Here is a 17,873-nt window from a genome sequence, read left to right as displayed (position 1 = left end):
TCTTGTCTTCGGACTCAACTATTCCAATGCCCTCCCGACTAGCCTCCCATCTTCCACTCTCCATAAATTTAAGCACATCCAAAACTCTGCTGCTTGTATCCTAACCTGCACTAAATCCTGATCACTTACTACCCCTGTGCTTGCTGACCTACATTGCCATCCATTCCACCAACATCTCAATTTTAAATATCACAGGATTGTGCTCAATTCTCCCAATGGCCTCTATAACCCTCTCCTATGGTGGATTATAATCCTAGCCCCTTTTTGGGGCTATCCCAGATCAGGCATACTTCTCAGATGATCATTCTCAATCTATGGTTGAGAAAGACAGATCCCAAAGACACTTGAAGGGGTCTGAAGGACTGACCCAACTCTCCCTTAAGAAAATAAACCATCTGAGGATATTACTATCCTCCAGATAGCCTTTTTAACAAGGTTCAGCCAGATTGTAATAACCCAGATATTGTAATGGTCCAGGAATATCTCCTCAGTAATGTATCTCCCCACCAAAGAGTGTATGGAGACGGGCTCGTGGGTTAGTGATACAGAAGACTATATGTGAGACAATATATATTCCAATTTCTATAAAAGTTTATTAACGAATATACAATTCACAGTTGGTGAGATAGTCAATGCAATGTGAATAGTTCTAGGAAAAGATAGAAAGTACAATCTTGTTTCTAGTAGAGAATCCAATTTTTAAATCTAAATATTGCAGTAAAACACTTGAGTAGGATATCTATCCATCAATTATTAAAGTAATGTTTACTTTAAATCCCTGAGTAAAAGAGACAGAGTTAGTGAAATACCTCTGTCCCAGTTAAGGGGAGAATTACCATTGTCCCACTCCAATAGTCGTACCTTTACCATGAGAGATGTTGGAGCGAATCCAACAAATCTAAAAATCCAATGTGTGCTTCCAATATTTATACTGTTTTTCAAGTTGCATAACTAATTTCTTGTGTATGGGGGTATTATCTCAACTGTGAGTAAGTTTGTCCCCCTTTATTTCCCAAATAAGGCTGTATAATTGTTAATTTCTAGGTAAGGTCCAGGCCCCTCTGATTCCTAAAAAAGCTAAGCTTGTGATGGTCAGATTTTCATGTGACAGCTTGAAAATTAATGTTATCAATGTTTTATAGTGTGGTAAGGTTTGTGACATTAGAAGCCAATTCTTCTAATCAGAAGCTGCCTCTTATGGTTCTAAGATGAGGCAATCTCATGCCCATTTGGTATTATAGAGATGAACGTTTTTAACATTTTAAGAAGATGAACCCTTTTTAAAAAGTTTTTAATCCCTCGGTCGTATCAAAATAGCTCTTTTAACCTTTATAAGGTTAAGGAGAGGCAGGGATGAATCAGGGATAGTCAGCATGGCTTTGTCAGGGGGAGATCGTGTCTAAAATTTGGTTGAATTTTTTGAGGAGGTGATTAGAGGTGTAGATGAGGGTAAAGCATGGACTTCAGTAAGGCTTTTGATAAGCTCCTGCATGGGAGATTGGTTAAGAAAGTAAAAGCCCATGGGATCTAGGGTAATTTGGCAAATTGGATTCAAAATTGGCTTCGTGGGAGGAGGCAGAGGGTGATGGTAGAGGGTTGTTTTTGCGATTGGAAGCCTGTGACCAGTGGTGTACCGCAGGGATCGGTGCTGGGACCCTTACTGTTTGTAGTGTACATTAATGATTTAGATGTGAATATAGGAGGTATGATCAGTAAGTTCGCAGATGACATGAAAATTGGTGGTGTCGTAAGTAGTGAGGAGGAAAGCCTTAGACTACAGGACAATATAGATGGGCTGGTAAGATGGGCGGAGCTGTGGCAAATGGAGTTTAATCCTGAGAAGTATGAGGGTGATGCACTTTGGGAGGTCTAACAAGGCAATGGAATATACAATGGATGGTAGGACCCTAGGAAGTTCAGAGGGACTTTGGTGTACTTGTCCATAGATCACGGAGGGCAGCAGCACAGGTAGATAAGGTGGTTAGGAAGGCATACGGGATACTTGCCTTTATGAGCTGAGGCATAGAATATAAGAGCAGGGAGGTTATGACGGAGCTGTATAAAACGCTGGTTAGGCCACAGCTGAAGTACTGTGTACAGTTCTGGTCGCCACACTATAGGAAGGATGTGATTGCAATGGAGAGGGTGCAGAGGAGATTCACCAGGATGTTGCCTGGGCTGGAGCATTTCAGTTATGAAGACAGACTGGGGTTGTTTTCCTTGGAGCGGAAAAGGCTGAGGGGACCTGATTGAGGTATACAAAATTATGAGGGGCATTGATAGGATAGATAGGAAGAAACTTTTTCCCTTAGCAGAGAGACCAATAACTAGGGGGCATAGATTTAAAGTAAGGGGCAGGCGGTTTAGAGGGGAGTTGAGGAAGAGTTTTTCCACCTAGAGGGTGGTTGAAATCTAGAACACACTGCCTGAAGGGGTGGTGGAGGCAGGAACACTCACAACATTCAAGAAGTATTTAGATGAGCACTTGAAACGCCATAACATACAAGGCTATGGGCCAAGTGCAGGGAAATGGGATTAGTTAGGACAGGTGCTCGATGGTCAGCGCAGGCGCGTTGGGCCAAAGGGCCTGTTTCTGTGCTGTAAAGCTCTGACTCTCTTATCCCTCATTATGGCCAGATTCCTTCACACTCCAACCCTCAGAGAATTCTTACATCCCTCCAACTCTGGCATCTTGTGCCTCCCTCACTCCATTTGCCCCCTATTGCTGGCCATGCCTTCCGCTGTCTAGGCCCTAAGCTCTGGATTCCTTCCCTTCAACCCTTTCACCTCTGTCTCTTTCAAGACTCTCCTTGAAACCTACCTCTTTAAGCAAGCTTTTAGCGACCCCTCTTAATATCATCTTCTTTGGCTTTGTGCCAATTGTTGTCTGATGACACTCCTGTGAAGCACTTTGGGATGTTTTCCTATGTTAAAGGTACTAAATAAATGCAAGTTTTTCTGTGTGGTATGCCGTATTAATTTGATTTTGATTGCTGACACAATTTTGTCACTCGTGTTACATTGTTTCTATCTTGCAAGTGGAGAAAAATGGATTGCTCTCTGAAATATCTAATAAAGCAAGAGCGCAGCTGAAATTTGTTTGCTGTCTAAATCCTGAGATTAGATTATTGTCTAAATTCACTGAAGCATCTGTTTCTGTTTACTATATCTAAAATTGTAAATCTTTATGGCTATTTTCCTTGCTCTTGTGATGCCATATATTTGTTTTCAATTTCCACTTAAAGATGCTACGTGATTTAGGACTGAAAAGAATGTTGAATTCGGTGTAAGATCTCTTGAAAATGTCTCAAACATGTGATATAGCACCTACAGCATTACTGTGTGGTGAATTACAGGAAGATTCACGAACTGGGATAAAAATAGCACACAGGATCTTTCTGATGTATCCTCAATTTCTTACATTTGGAAATAAGATTGAACTGTTGTAAATGAAGTTTTGTCATGCAGCAATGTGATGAGGTTAATTATAGCAGTGATGAACTGCGTAAGGCCTATATGTCAAGAACACCGTGGGCCCGAGTCACAAAACATCATCAGTGGTGCAATGTACTGTTTTATTCCAAATCTATGTTGTAATTTTGATGGAATGTTGTGATAATGAAGTTTAGTGAAAATGTTTATTTTTTATCTGATTTTAAAGGAGCTGTCCTGATAAAGAGCTTTCATTTATATAATTCATTTCACAATTTCAGGAAGTTCCCAAGGCATTTAACAGCTTAATGAAGTACTTTTGAATTGTAGTCACAGTTGTAGAGAAATGCAGCGACCAATTTGCACACAGCAAGCTCTCACAAACAGCAATCAGGTAAATGACCAGGCAATTTCTTTTAGTTGAGGGATACATGTTATACAGGTGAGCTTGAAATCATTTGCTTTGTTTTGAATAGTGCCATGAAATCTTTTAGGTCAAGTTAAGAAGGCAGACAGGACTTTGGCTTTCAGATGAGACCTTAAACCAGTGCAGCAATCCCTCAGTACTACACTGTTCCTAGATTGTGCTCAATGTTGGACTGGGGCTTGAACTTGACCTCCTTGACTCAGGTGAGAGTGCAAGTCGCGACTGGTGTTAACTATAGCATCGCTTATGTCGTGGTATAATTAAGGTTAGTGACTTTTCCTGCTGCTCACTTGTAAAACTAAATGAGTAATGGAAGCATATTTGTATAGATATACCTTCACTTTTTATAACCCAACATAACCTGACCAAGCTTCCATGACAGCTAGTTGTGCAGAGCTAGAAAGTGTAGGGATTTGTCACTGCTTGGCTATGATTGCCTGAGGGACTGGACAAGTGGAGAGGGCATAAACCTTGCGTATTAACCTATATTAAATGTATTTTTTTGTCCGAGAATGATGGTAAGTAAACTTTTCCCAGGCTTTTGGTAGTCTGAATAAAAAGTGTGTGAGAACAGTCAGATTAATGCTCCTTGTCTTAGGTGGACAGATTTCTGCTTGGGACCTCCTGTTAACAGTTGATCAGTATTATGAACTGTATCGGGGATAAACCAACATCCTACTGCTCTCCAGTGCATCAGATTGGTAGACAAACTGTTTTACTTTTTTTCCCTGTCCTTTTTTAAAGAGAATACGTGCCTAGCATCAGTGCTTATGCTTAAATGTAAGCCGAAGATCTGGAACGTGCCACATCTGGAATCGGGTTTAAGCTGTTGGCATATTTGTAGTGAAAATGATATCTTTTCCCTCATATTCCAGGACTTGGCTTTAAATGGCACTAGTTGGTTTGCAATGAGTTATGTATGGCTCATAATGTTTTAAGGAAAAGATAATCCTAAAGTAGGTTAGGAATGTTTTCCGCTTTGTACATCTATTCCGCATACTTCCCTTTATCTGCATTTTGCTCTTCCCAAAATAAAGCCAGTAGAGGTTTTTTAATACAGCAACAAGTAGCTGAACATCTAGCTACAAGCAGATAAAACTGAAGCTATATCCAATTGGACTGTTTATCCATGAGGGTAGCAAGAATGCCATTACGGTCCCTAAGTTGTCCGAAGGGAAGGAAAAAATATCTTTTCAGCTTGTTCAAATATTTTCTTTTCATGCTTTTTGTATGGGAGGTGCAGTGATGTCATCATGATAAAGCATAGCAGTGATCTGTTACTACAGACAGGGCAAGAATACAGAATACTTTGCCATATGGGAGGTATTACCCAGTGTGAAAAATCATTTTTATGGGAGTGTAAAGTTCCTATTTATTTATGTGGTCTAGGAACTGAAGTATTTTCCATATTTCCGCATATTATGAGCTAATGAACTACGGGAAGTGGGAGTACTTTCCTGTTAATATTTCTCTGGTTTACCTGATGGTGTTGCTTATTGGGTAGATTAAATATAATATATCATCTCATTTTATAAAGTTCCTAATTCTATCCAACAAGGTGGGGAATCTAGGACGAGGGCATAATTCCAGAATAAGGGGTTGCCCATTTAAGATGGAGATATGGAGGAATTTCTTCTCTGAGGGTTATGAATCTTTGGAATTCTCTACCGTAGAGAGCAGTGGAGGCTGAGTCATCGAATATATTCAAGGCGGATATAGACATCGGTCAAATAAACCTTGTTACCCCAAACATGCAAGAGAGTATTTAGGTGGCACTGACTTCAAGCTGGGCAGGTGCTTGCCTGGCCAAGACAGATTCCATGTAGTTTTGCAACAATGGAGAAGATGTTACGTTCAATTACCACTGCTGCTAAGCCGCATAGACCAGTAAGATTCCAGCCTTGATCCTAGTCTCTACTTGGTCGGTTCATTCTTGTCGAGGCGGCAGCAGCAGGGATGTTACAACACAAGCCAGCAATTCTGGGTTGGAAGGGGGAAAAGAGTAGCAATTTCAGTTTATGCTTGGTACACCCTTGCTAAAATTGTGCGCATCTGGAACTAGGTAAGGAAAGAATTGGGTTCAGCCTCTGATGTCAGCTATTCTGCTGATGCTTATTGTTATGAAGAATGGCAATTCAGATGAGGTACTGCTGCTAGTGAGCTATCGCTAGCAAGGAGTTACTGCAGTTGCACTGTTTCCTGAAGTAGTTGTATATGGTCATTGGCAGATATGCTAATTTTGTCACTGAATATTTTCCATCAGTTCTGTTTCCTTTCACCCCACCCTCCCTCCAATAAGTACAGTTTGGACAGATAGATGTCTTAATGTTGTTTTGTCTTTATATAAGCAGAAATGTGCAATAGGGGTCAACTTGAGTTTATTGTATATTTTGGCAACTAAGAAGTGTATTTTGAACGTAGTATTGTAGAAAGCAGTGTACGTGTCACACCATTGTATGTCACATGATTGATTCCAGGGATGAGGGGTTTACAGATTTTCATGAATAAAGTATATTTTGGAAATAAAAAAAAGAAAGTTTGTCTTATGAAGAGAGATTGAGCAGTTTAGGCCTTTACTCTCTGGAGTTTAGAAGAATGAGAGGAGATCTAATTGAGGTATATAAGATGATTAAGGGGATTGACAAAGTAGGCGTAGAGAGGATGTTTCCTCTTGTGGGGCAATCTAGAACGAGAGGTCATAGCTTTAGGATAAGGGGCAGCAGATTTAAAACAGAGATGAGGAGAAATTACTTCTCTCAAAGGGTCGTGAGTCTGTGGAATTCACTACCCCAGAGTGTGGTGGATGCCAGGAAATTGAGTAAATTTAAGGAGGGGATGGACGGATTTTTAATTAGTAAAGGGTTGAAGGGTTATGGAGAACGGGCAGGAAAGTGGAGTTGAGGCCAAGATGAGATCAGCCATGATCGTATTGAATGCAGGCTCGAGGGGCTGAATTGCCTACTCCTGCTCCTAGTTCTTATGCATTGATCTCATGATGTGCTGCAGACATTACTTGTGCTGCTGCGTAAGTGATAATCCAGGATTACAGGTAACAACGCAAAACATTAAAGTACGGCAGCTAATTGAACAGGATTTTAGTGTATGAGTGTTAAGATGACATTGGAAAAGAGACAGATAAAAAAATCCTCCCATTCCTCCTTCCATTTTCACCCTTTGTTGAGTTTTCACTATCCTCTCTGACCTTCACCTCAATGACCTCATGCTCAGTCCTTGGCACAGGCCTCAGCTTTCCTTAAGCCTCCAGCTCAAAAGAATTTCGAGCTTGGCACAATGCTGAAATTTTCCATCGTCTTTGCCTCCATGTCCACTTATTTAGCCAGGAGTCTTGTCGCACTATACAGCGGACTGTTTCTCCCATCAAAGTTCCCGTTCCCCGGACCTCTTCCATGGCTTTTTACCTTCTAGATCTTTTGATTGGAAACTGTCAGTGTGACATTGGCCTCCGCAGTTTTCTACTACGTTCGCTTACTCTAACCTACCTCCCCCGAATGTGCAGCACTTTGTTCTCCGGTCCAAATCCAACATTGTCATTAAACCTGCTGACAAGGGTGGTGCTGTTTGCCAAACTGACCTCTACTTTGTGGAGGTTAAACAGCAACTCTGCCATCTCATCCTTCCGCCCCTGGACCATGACCCACCACTGAACATAAGCACTCATTCCCCTGCCTGTCACTGACTTCATCTCTGGAGATCTTCCCTCCGTGGTCTCAATCTCATAGCCCCCCCCAACTCTGCACAGCCCACATCTATCTCCTTCCCAATGTTCACAAATAGGACTGCCCTGATAGACCCATCGTTTCAGCCTGTCCTTGCCTCATAACTGATCTCTTCTTATCGACTCTCTCCTCCCCTTTTCCTATCTCTTCCCACCTACATCTGCTACTCTTCTGGCACCATTTGCCACTTCAAACGTTTCCTGGCTCGAGCTGTCTCCTTTTCACCGTGGGTGTGCAATCTCTCTACCCCTCCATTCTCTACCAGGACAGCTGAGGGCATTCTTCCTTGAACGGAGGCCCAACCAGTCCCTGTCCACAACCACTCTCCTCTGTCTGACTGAACTTTTTACTTTGAATAACTTCTTTAGCTCCACTCACTTCCTCCAAATAGAAGGGGTTGCTATGGGGACCCGTATGGGTCCTAGCTATGCTCGACATTCTTGGTTCCAATCCTACTCAGGTCCCCTCCCTCACCTGTTTTTCCAATACCTCGATAACTGTATTGGTGCCATTCCTGCTGTCCCCCGAACTGGAAAATATCAACTTCACTTCCAGTTTCCACCTTTCCTTCACCTCGTGCTCCATCTCCAACCCTTCCCTTTCTTCATTTTTGTGTATCCATTTCTGGCAATAGTCTGTGGACCAATACCTACTGTAAACCCACTCTCTCCCACAGTTACCTGGATTACGCTTCCTTCCACTTTTTTCCATAAGGACTGTATTCCTTTCTCCGTCACATCTTATCTGATGATGCCACCTTCCATACCAGTGCTGCTTATATGTCTTGTTCAACTGAGGATCCCACTCCATTGTAGTTGACCGTGTCCATCCCATCTTCTACACTTCTGTTACCCTTTACCCTCCCTCCCAAAGCCACGATAGGGTTCCCCTTGTCCTCACCTTCCACTGCATCAACCTCCACATTCAACAGATTATTCTGTCATTTCCGCCACCAAACACATCTTCGCCTGCCTTCCCCTTTCAGCATTCCGAAATCACTGGATGAAAATGGAATAGTGTAGGTCAGATGGTTTCACAGGTCGGCGCAACATCGAGGGCCGAAGGGCCTGTACTGCGCTGTAATGTTCTAATTCTAATTCACTCTTTCTTCTATGGCACTCTGGTCCACTCAGTCATCTCCAATACCCTGTCCCCTTTTTACTGCACCTTCTCATGCAAGCACAGGAAATGCAACACCTGCCCTTTTACCTCCTCCCTTCCCACTGTCGAAGGCCCCAAACGCTCCTTCCAGGTGAAGCAGCAATTTACTTGTACTACTTTCAGTTTAGTATACTCTAGTCTGTACTCATGATGTGACCTCTACATTGGGGAGACAAAACGCAAATTGGATGATTGCTTTATGGATCACCTCTGTTCAGTCTGCGAGCATGACACTGAGCTTCCAGTTATGCCATTTTAATTCTCTGCTCCGCTCCCACGCAGGTCTCCTTGGCCTTCTGTACTTCTAATGAAGTTGAACATAAGCTCAAAGAACAGCACCTCATCTTTTTGTTATACACCTTATAGCCTCTGGGCTCAACACTGAGTTAAACTGTTTCAGATCATAACTACAGCTCTTGATTGTTTGAACAGCAGCTATTAATGTTTCTGCTTTTTCCATTTACATCTCTAAATGTATCTTTTTGTTCCTTTATTTGTCCAGTTACCACTCTTCCACCTTTTTGCTTTGCACCAGCATCCCTTTTGCCATTCAATTTCTCCTGTCTTCCAGCCTATCACAGACCTTCCCTTTTGTTCTTCCCTCAGCTCCCCCCTTTCCCTGCCTCTGTACTTTCTTAAAACCTGTTGCAACTCTTAACTTTTCCCAGTTTGGATGAAAGGTTAACTGGTTTCTCTCCCCACAGATGCTGCCAGACCTACTGAGTATTTGCGGCATTTTCTGTTTTTATTTCAGATTTCCAGCATCCTCAGTGTTTTGCCTTTGCACGGATAAAGGATCTTTTTTATGATTGAAACATAGCATTTACTTGCAGCCAATATGTGAAAATGACTACAATAGTGGCATTGTAGATTAAGTGAAAAGTGCCCCATGGTTGCGTGGAATGTAGAGCATGCATTGTAATAGTCAGTCTGTGATCTAATCTGTAGTCTTAAGGCTATACAGTCAAGATGAAAGAATATTAATTTAATGTAGATTTGCATCGAGAAGCACAGTATGGTACTTTTTTAATATAAGCAGTGCAACCATTGCATTTTCAGCTATGGGGAGGGGGAAGAATCATAACTTGTTCATCAAAAGGCACTAATAAAACTTTTTAAACGTGTGCAATAATTTTACCATTTCACTATTTTCTGGATTCTGACCGCAGTTGATTTAAACATATTCTTATTCCAGTGCTTAAATGAACCAATTGCTAGAAATCATCAATGAGACAACACAGAGCTACAGAATCTTACAGCACAGAAGGAAGTCATTCGGCCTGTTGTGCACAGAAAGCACTGTCCAATTTAGTCCCACGCCTCAGCTTTTTCCCCATAGCTCTGCAAGTTAGTCCTCCACATACATGTCCGATTGCCTTCTGAAAATTCCTGTGGAATCAGCTTCCGCCTTTCGGGTAGTGCGTTCCAGATCATCATCATATCCTGTGGAAATAGATTTTGCTCAGTTCCCCTCTAGTGCTTTTGCCAATTATTCTAAATCTGGCCTTGCATTCGTCAGATTTCCATTCTATTAGTTTAAGGGCATCATAGCGCAATACATTTTGGGTTTAATTGATAAAATATTGACAGAGGGGAAACTTTGGAGTTGATGTCTTTTATTTGCACAAATTAAACCCCAAAGATATAAATGGAAGTGAAAAAACTAGGTGGTGTTTAGTGCGTTGGGGGAGAATATTTCATAACCTTAGTTGCAGGATGTTCCTTCAGGTTCTGACAGCATCCTGTGCAGCACAGAAAGTCGACTGACTCCTCGTGTTGTAATAACGTGATGCAGAAAAAGGTATGGAATTCCTTAGATTAGCAGAGAAATTAAAATGAGGTTTTAAAAGGAAGCATATGACATTCTAGTGCCATGAATAAATATATTCAATGATGGAACTTCCACAACCCTCTGGAGTACCTAATTCCAAAGATTCACAACCCTTTGAGTGAAAAAATTTCTCCCCATCTCAGTCCTAAATGATCGGCCCCTTATCCTGAGACTGCCCTTGTGTTCTAGATTTCCCAGCCAGGGGATACAACCTCACTGTCCATCCTGTCAAGCCCCTTCAGAATCTTGTATGTTTCAATGAGATCACTTCTCATTCTTCTAAACTCCAGAGAGTAGAGGCCTAATTTATAAGCAGAGTATAGAAAAATATCCACCTTCTGCATTAAAGATTTTTCACAGAGCATGCATGTCTGTCCATAATCAGCAGACTGCCTATTATTGAGATTTTTGGCCATATATTTTGTGCCACCGTTTAATGTTGTAAATTGCTATGCCAGTTCTTTCCCACGTGAGGTTATTCACTTTGGTAGTGAGAGCAGAAAATCAGAATATTTTTTTAAAAGTCAGAAACTTCTCAATGTTCAGGGAGACTTGGGTCTACTCATACAAGGAACATGATGTTGGCATGAAGGTGCAGCAGGCAATTAGGAAGGCGACTGGCATGTTGGACTTTATTGGAAGGGGATTGGAGTATAAGAATAAGTAAGTTTTGTTACAGTAAGCAGAGCCTTGGTGAGATCACACCTGGAGTACTGTGTGCAGATTTGGTCTCCATATTTAAGGAAGGATGTACTTGCAGTGGGGATAGTACAGCAAAGGTTCTTTAGGTTGGTTCCTGGGACGAGAGAGTTGTGCTATGATTAGCTGATTAAATTGAGCATGTGCTCTCTGGAGTTTAGGAGAATGAGAAGTGATCTCATTGAAACATACACGATTCTGAAGGGGCTTGACATGGTAGATTCTGAGAGGTTGTATCCCCTGGCTGGGAAATCTAGAACACAAGGGCAGTCTTCTGATAAGTGGTTGATCATTTAGAACTAAGATGAGGAGAAATCTTTTCACTCAAAGTGTTGTGAATCTTTGGAATTAGGTACTCCAGAAGGTTGTGGAAGTTCCATCATTGAATATATTTAAGGCTGAGATAGGCGATTTTTGGTGTCTCGGGGAATCAAGGGATACGGGGATTGAGCAGGAAAGTGAAGTTGAGTCAGAAGATCAGCCATGATTGTCTTGCATGACAGACCAGGCTCAAGGGGCCATATGGTTTACCCCTGCTCCTATTTGCAGCAAGACCTGGACAATATCCAGGCTTGAGCTGATAAGTAGCAAGTAACATTTGCACCACGCAAGTGCCAGGCAATGACCATCTCCAACAAGAGAGAATCTAACCATCTCCCCATGGCATTCAATGGCGTTATGATTGCTGAATCCCCCACTATCAACATCCTCAGAGTTACCATTGACCAGAAACTGAACTGGAGTAGCTATATAAGTACCGTGGCAAGGTCAGAGGCAAGGAATCCTGTGGTGAGTAACTCACCTTCTGACTCCCCAGAGCCTGTCCACCAGCTACAAGGCACAAGTCAGGAGTGTGATGGAATAATCTCCACTTGCCTGGATGGGTGCAGCTGCAAAAACACTCGAGGCTGAACACCATCCAGGACAAAGCAGCCTGCTTGATTGGCACCCCATCCACAAACATTCACTGCCTCCACCACCTACACACAGTGGCAGCAGTGTGTACCATCTACAAGATGCACTGCAGCAACACACCAAGGCTCCTTAGACAGCATCTTCCAAACCCACAACCACTACCACCCTCCAAGCCACACACCATCCTGACTTGGAACTATATTGTCGTTGCTTAACTGTCGCTGGATCAAAATCCTGGAACTCCCTAACAGCACTGTTGGTGTACCCACCCCACATGGACTGCAGTGGTTCAAGAAGGCAGCTCACCACCACCACCTCTAGAGCAATTAAGGATGGGCAATAAATGCTGTCTGAGCCAGCGACGCCCACATCCAATGAACGAATAAAAAAAAGTCTTGTGTTTTTATTCAGTTTTGCTCTGTCAGTTGTCACAGTGCAGTTGTGGGCTCTGATCACTAGGTGGCTCTTTGGAGTTAGTTTCTGATGTTTCTTTCACCTCCTTCGCCTTCCTGTAAGTTAAAAGCTTATCTTCATAATTGACTGTAGACATTGCTGCAGACAGCTTATTAGTTTAAAAAAGAGAATAGGGAAAGGGCGCAATCATGGTGACAGGTACTGAGTACTTTGGTTTACCCAAAAAAGTGTGTTAATGGGAATGATTAGGTGCAAGAGGAGAGCTATAGATAAAGAAGTAAAAATGAGGAAAAAGGGCAGAACTCAAAAGCAAAAGGCACCATGCTCCAGTGGCATACATGCTTAAGGATGCTCAGGGAAATTAAAGTAGAGGCTTTGACCACCATCCTTCAAGCCTCCTTAAAAATGGAAGTTGTACCAATGCAACATCTCTGTTCGAAAAGCGAGAAAAGGATAAACCAGGTAACTACAGAGCACTGTCTAACATCCATGCTTGGGTGGAAGGTTATCGGGAGTAAGTGGAAATGTGGAGCAATCAGTTCAGCCATCAACGTATTGAATGGCGGAGCAGGCTCGAAGGGCCGAGTGGCCTACTCCTAATTTGTATGTTCATTAAAAAATAAATGCTCACCTGGAAATGTGGGTTAATTAAGAATGACTACCAGAAAATTTGTCAAAAGGCAGTCATGTTCAATCAGTTTAGTAGAGCTGTTTGAGGAAATAGCAAAGTGCATCGATAAAGGAAATGAAGTGGATGTTTAGGAGGCTTGTTAAGTAAAAGAAAGATCAGGCACATGCTTTTAAAAAGAATCTAGCAGCAAGGATAAGAGGAAGTTAGTTGATGGAGAAGGAAGAGTAGTTAATGGGCTGGAAGGTTTTAAGCTATGTTTTCTCCCAGGTCAGTGGCGAGCTTGTTACATTTATTAGTAAATGAACTATACTTTTCAGAGAATAAATGTGAGTGTGACTAACTGAAGAGGAATATAGCAACCTTAGGAGCACAAACATGGGTAAGTAGTTTGGATGAGTTGAAATTTAATGAAGTGAAAAAGTTTGGGAGGAAAAATGAGAATATACACAGTAAATGGGGGTTAAAAAGGAATAAAAGGAGCAGTCTTGGCTGTTCAGATACTCAAATTTTTAAGTACCAAGACAAGTTAAAGCTTTTTTAAAAAGCCTAGCATTTTATAAATAGGGCAGAGAAACGCAAAAACAAAGAGGCCAATGTGAAATCTCCATGTAATTGTTTGTGCCGCAGTTAGAATATCGTCCAGTTTTAGGCGCCCTACTTTCAGAAGGATGTCAAGCCCACGGAGAGGGTACTTCAGTCTTTAGTTATGAGGAAATGCTAGAAAAACTTGGGTTCTTTTCATTAGAATGTAGAAGATTAAGAGGCAATCTGATAAGTGTTCAAAATTGTGAATGGTTTTGATAAATAGGGGAAACTAATTCCATTGCCAAATGAATTGGTAACTAAGTTGCTCATGTTATGTTTGAGTGTTGTTTTGTGTTCAAGATCATCATCAAAGGAGAGGTTAGGAGAAAATCTCTTGCACAAAAGGTTGCTAGGGAATAGAAACAGTGGTGGAAGCACAATCTACAATATACTTCAAAAGAGAAGTGTGTAAATATTTGAAAAGAAAAATATAAAAGTAATGGGAAGGGCAGGGGAACTGCATTACAGATTTTTCAGAGAGCTGGTGTGTGGAATGGGCTGAATGTCCTTGTCTTGTGTTGTAAAATCTGAATAGCTATTGTAAAGACATTCCTTTTACTGTAAAAATAGCCTGCATTTAATTAATTTTTACTGCTTAATCAAATGGGCACTGCCTCAATAAAGCAGAGACTTAATAAAAACTATTGAAGTGGTGAAAAATAAACATTAGACAAAAGTCAGATCTCCATCGGTTTTAAAACATGGACCTAAGCTTCTCTGCTAATCGTGCTGTTTCTTTTTTGGGTTCACGCTATAGCTGAACTCAATTTAATTTAGAAAAATAACTGTGTTCCTAAAGCTGATAACAGCAGGTGCATATACGTTTTTGTGCCTCTTATCAAGATAGTTGTCAGTTTACAACAATTAAGAATTTTGTTGAACTATTTAAAAGGCAATGAATTTACTTGGGCAGTGCGTTGTATTAATGGCGGAAGTAACACCTCTGGTTCCCAAACAAGCCCTCCATATGATAAGTGTAATAAGTAAAGTGTAGTGATTTTGACCCAAATGATTTAAGTAATTCTGTTGGCCTTTATGAACAAGATTTTTGTGTGTTTTATTTCAATGCAATTTTAATATTTCTGTTTTATCCTGAGTAGAGTTCCATTAGTGAGCATTGACATGCTGTTAAACAGTGGAGGCATCAATGCCAAGTGTAATCTGGTCCTCGTGAGGTGTAGCTAGCTGTTTTTCCTCTCCATCCAGGTGCTGAGACTACAGCACTTCCCAGGTGCTAAAATTAGACTAGTTCCACTTGTTTCCAGCAGTGTGGGTATTGTGCAGCTGGCTGCAAGGAAAATATAAAGCTGAAGGGTTCTTTGAGCATTTAAATGCAAACTGGTTACTTTTTAACTGGAGTTGAAGAAATTAAATTAATTTTTGTCCCAATTTTCTTTCTCCCTTCTTGCAAGATGCTGATTAATGTTTCACATGAACCATTGCTTCTGGTACTTCATCTAAATGGTCATTCATTCTCAGTGAGGTTGGATGAATGAGTGTTGGTAGGCTGCTGGACTTTGGGTCTTGTCACAGCCGAACCAGTTTGTGTCTTGATCCATGTTCCACAGGCATGCTTTCTACTGGGGGCCACTGATTGCGGTCAGCAACAAAAGCCTTGGCGGAATTTGATTTCCATCTCCCCGGCCCAAGGGTGCAGACTATCATAGCATTCTTAAGCAGTGTCCCAGCTGAGATAAGCTAACAGGTGAGGTCTTGAATGAGGTTTTCTCAGCCTGTGTGGCTATGTGGTCTCCTGGGTGAGGCTGGTGCCCATTGAGCTACAGAGAAGGAGCCAAGTTAATATTTTAGTAAATTTAGCAATGCACATCTGGTGGTGCTGTGCTATGAATGTATGTGGATTTCAGTTCTGTTTGGTTTGCCCCTTACTGATTACTAATCTCAACCAGTCTGCTGGGATGGAGTGGGTGAGGGAGAGGGAATTGCTTACTCAGGACAGCAGATCAAATGGCAAGATAACTGACCAGTTATTTGCTTGCCATTTTAAAATTGAAGGGAAAAAATGATGTATGGGGAAGCTTTTTTAAAAAAAAAGTGACGACATACAATATTAATTTAAAGAAGTGAGGTGATCAATGTAGTTACATCTATTTGTTTTCCACTGCACTAAAAGAATTTTGATAGGAAGAACAAGGAGCAGTAATGTAAAATAAAAGGTACAATTCTAAAGTGGGTGCAGGAGCAGAGGGACCTGGGGGTATATGTGCACAAATCATTGAACGTGGCAGGGCAGATTGAGAAAGCAGTTAATAAAGCATACAGGATCCTGGGCTTTATAAATATGGGCATAGAGTGCAGAAGCAAGGAAGTTATGATAAAACTGTACAAAACACTGTTTTGGCTTCAACTGGAGTATTGTGTCCAGTTCTGGGCACCATACTTTAGAAAGGATGTGACGACATAAGGGGATGCAGAAAAGATTCACGAGAATGGCTCTAGAGGTGAGGAACTTTAGTTACCTGGATAGATTGGAGAAGCTGAGGCCATTTTCCTTGGAGAAGCGAACAGGAGATTTGATAGATGTATTTAAAATCATGAGGGTTCTGGACAGAGTAGATAAGGAGCAACTGTTCCTTTTGGCAGAAGAATCAAGAACCAGAGGATACCGATTTAAGGCAAAAGACACAATGGCGACATGAGGAAAAGCTTTTTTATTCAGTGAGTGGTTAGGATCCGGAATGCACTGCCTGAGAGTGTGATGGAGCCAGATTCAATCGTGGCTTTCAAAAGGGAATTGGGCAATTATCTTAGAGAAAAAAATTGCAGGGATACAGAGAAAACGCTGGGGAGTGGTACTAGTGAGTTGCTCATGCAGAGAGCTGACATGAACACAACAGGCTGAATAGCCTCCTTCTCTGCTGTAACCATTCTACGATTCTATGGACGCTTAATAATATCACACTCGTTTTTAAATTATAATTGGAAACATGTTTCCTCTGACTGGAGGTGAAAGTACTGTACCTTCCTTCATGTGTCTTCTGTCCCAATTATATTTTTAGAATTGGTAATCTATCCTGCATCAATATTCCTGCCTACCTACTGTAATCTGGTATGAGGAAACACAGGCTTCTTTAAATGTATTCACCTAATGCTGGCCAAATGATGCTTTACCTCTCAGGAAGAGCAGTAACGATACTCTTAACTATCTCTGTTTGTCTGGGAGAGTATTACTACAGAAAAAATTGCTTTTGGTTTAAAGTTGCAGTGTGATTGTATCATCTTCGTCTAGACCCCTTCCCCATGTGACCATATGGTGTTGCATCAACTGTCTGCTTGATCTTTCAGCGATTGCCCCACTTCTCCACTTGATTTTGACGAGCTTGTTTTTTAAAATATGCCTCAAATTAATACTGTTCTGAGAGCAACCTCAAACTTGAAGCACTGTGCAATGAATAAAAGTTTCTCAAAAAGGGAACATTTTGTACATAGCAGTGCTTTTGCCCTGGGAACATGTACAGTCAAAACTGAAATTACTGTACTTAATTTGGAAGAGCTGCCTGCCAGGCAGCTTTAAATTGATCTGAGATTGCCTGATGCTATTTCACAAGGGTCCTGACTGCTGAGGTGTGGCATTCTTTTTCTCCTCACTCTAGATATACTCTGGTTAATGGGCATCTTACACTATATAACCTTTGTACTTCCCACCTCTAAATGTACTTGGCAACTATAAACTTTCAAAATTGTGTTATTTCAAATATTTTTATTTGCAAGAGTAATAATGTAAAATATTTTGCTGCAGTTGAACTGTACACAGGCTGGAAATAGTACTGCCTTAGTCAAGATTTCCCCAAGGCCCTGGTCCCACATGTTAGATTATTAAGCATGCTGTTCATGTTGCACTGGTATGATGCTAATAGAAAACATACCACAGAGTTCATTTTGTATTTTATACTCCTTTGCTGCAGCAGAGCTTTGTGATGCCATATGAATGTTTAGTTTAGTTGAATTAATCATTTGATTTTTGACATGCTCTTGCTCAGGCTGCATAATAGCCACAAGCTGTGCAAAGGACTGGCTCTCTTT

The 17,873-nt window shown here is 41.3% G+C and overlaps 1 protein-coding gene across 4 annotated transcripts in view; it reads left to right on the top strand.

The window, feature by feature from the left end:
• zbtb34 (zinc finger and BTB domain containing 34) overlaps positions 1-17,873 on the top strand; it is a 38,778-nt gene that overhangs the window by 13,421 nt on the left and 7,484 nt on the right. The window lies entirely within an intron of this gene.

Source organism: Heterodontus francisci, chromosome 32 (genome assembly GCF_036365525.1).
Source record: "Heterodontus francisci isolate sHetFra1 chromosome 32, sHetFra1.hap1, whole genome shotgun sequence".
Taxonomy (NCBI): domain Eukaryota; kingdom Metazoa; phylum Chordata; class Chondrichthyes; order Heterodontiformes; family Heterodontidae; genus Heterodontus; species Heterodontus francisci.
Note: the sequence above shows the minus strand (reverse complement) of the source record. Positions and strands in the feature narration are given on the sequence as shown.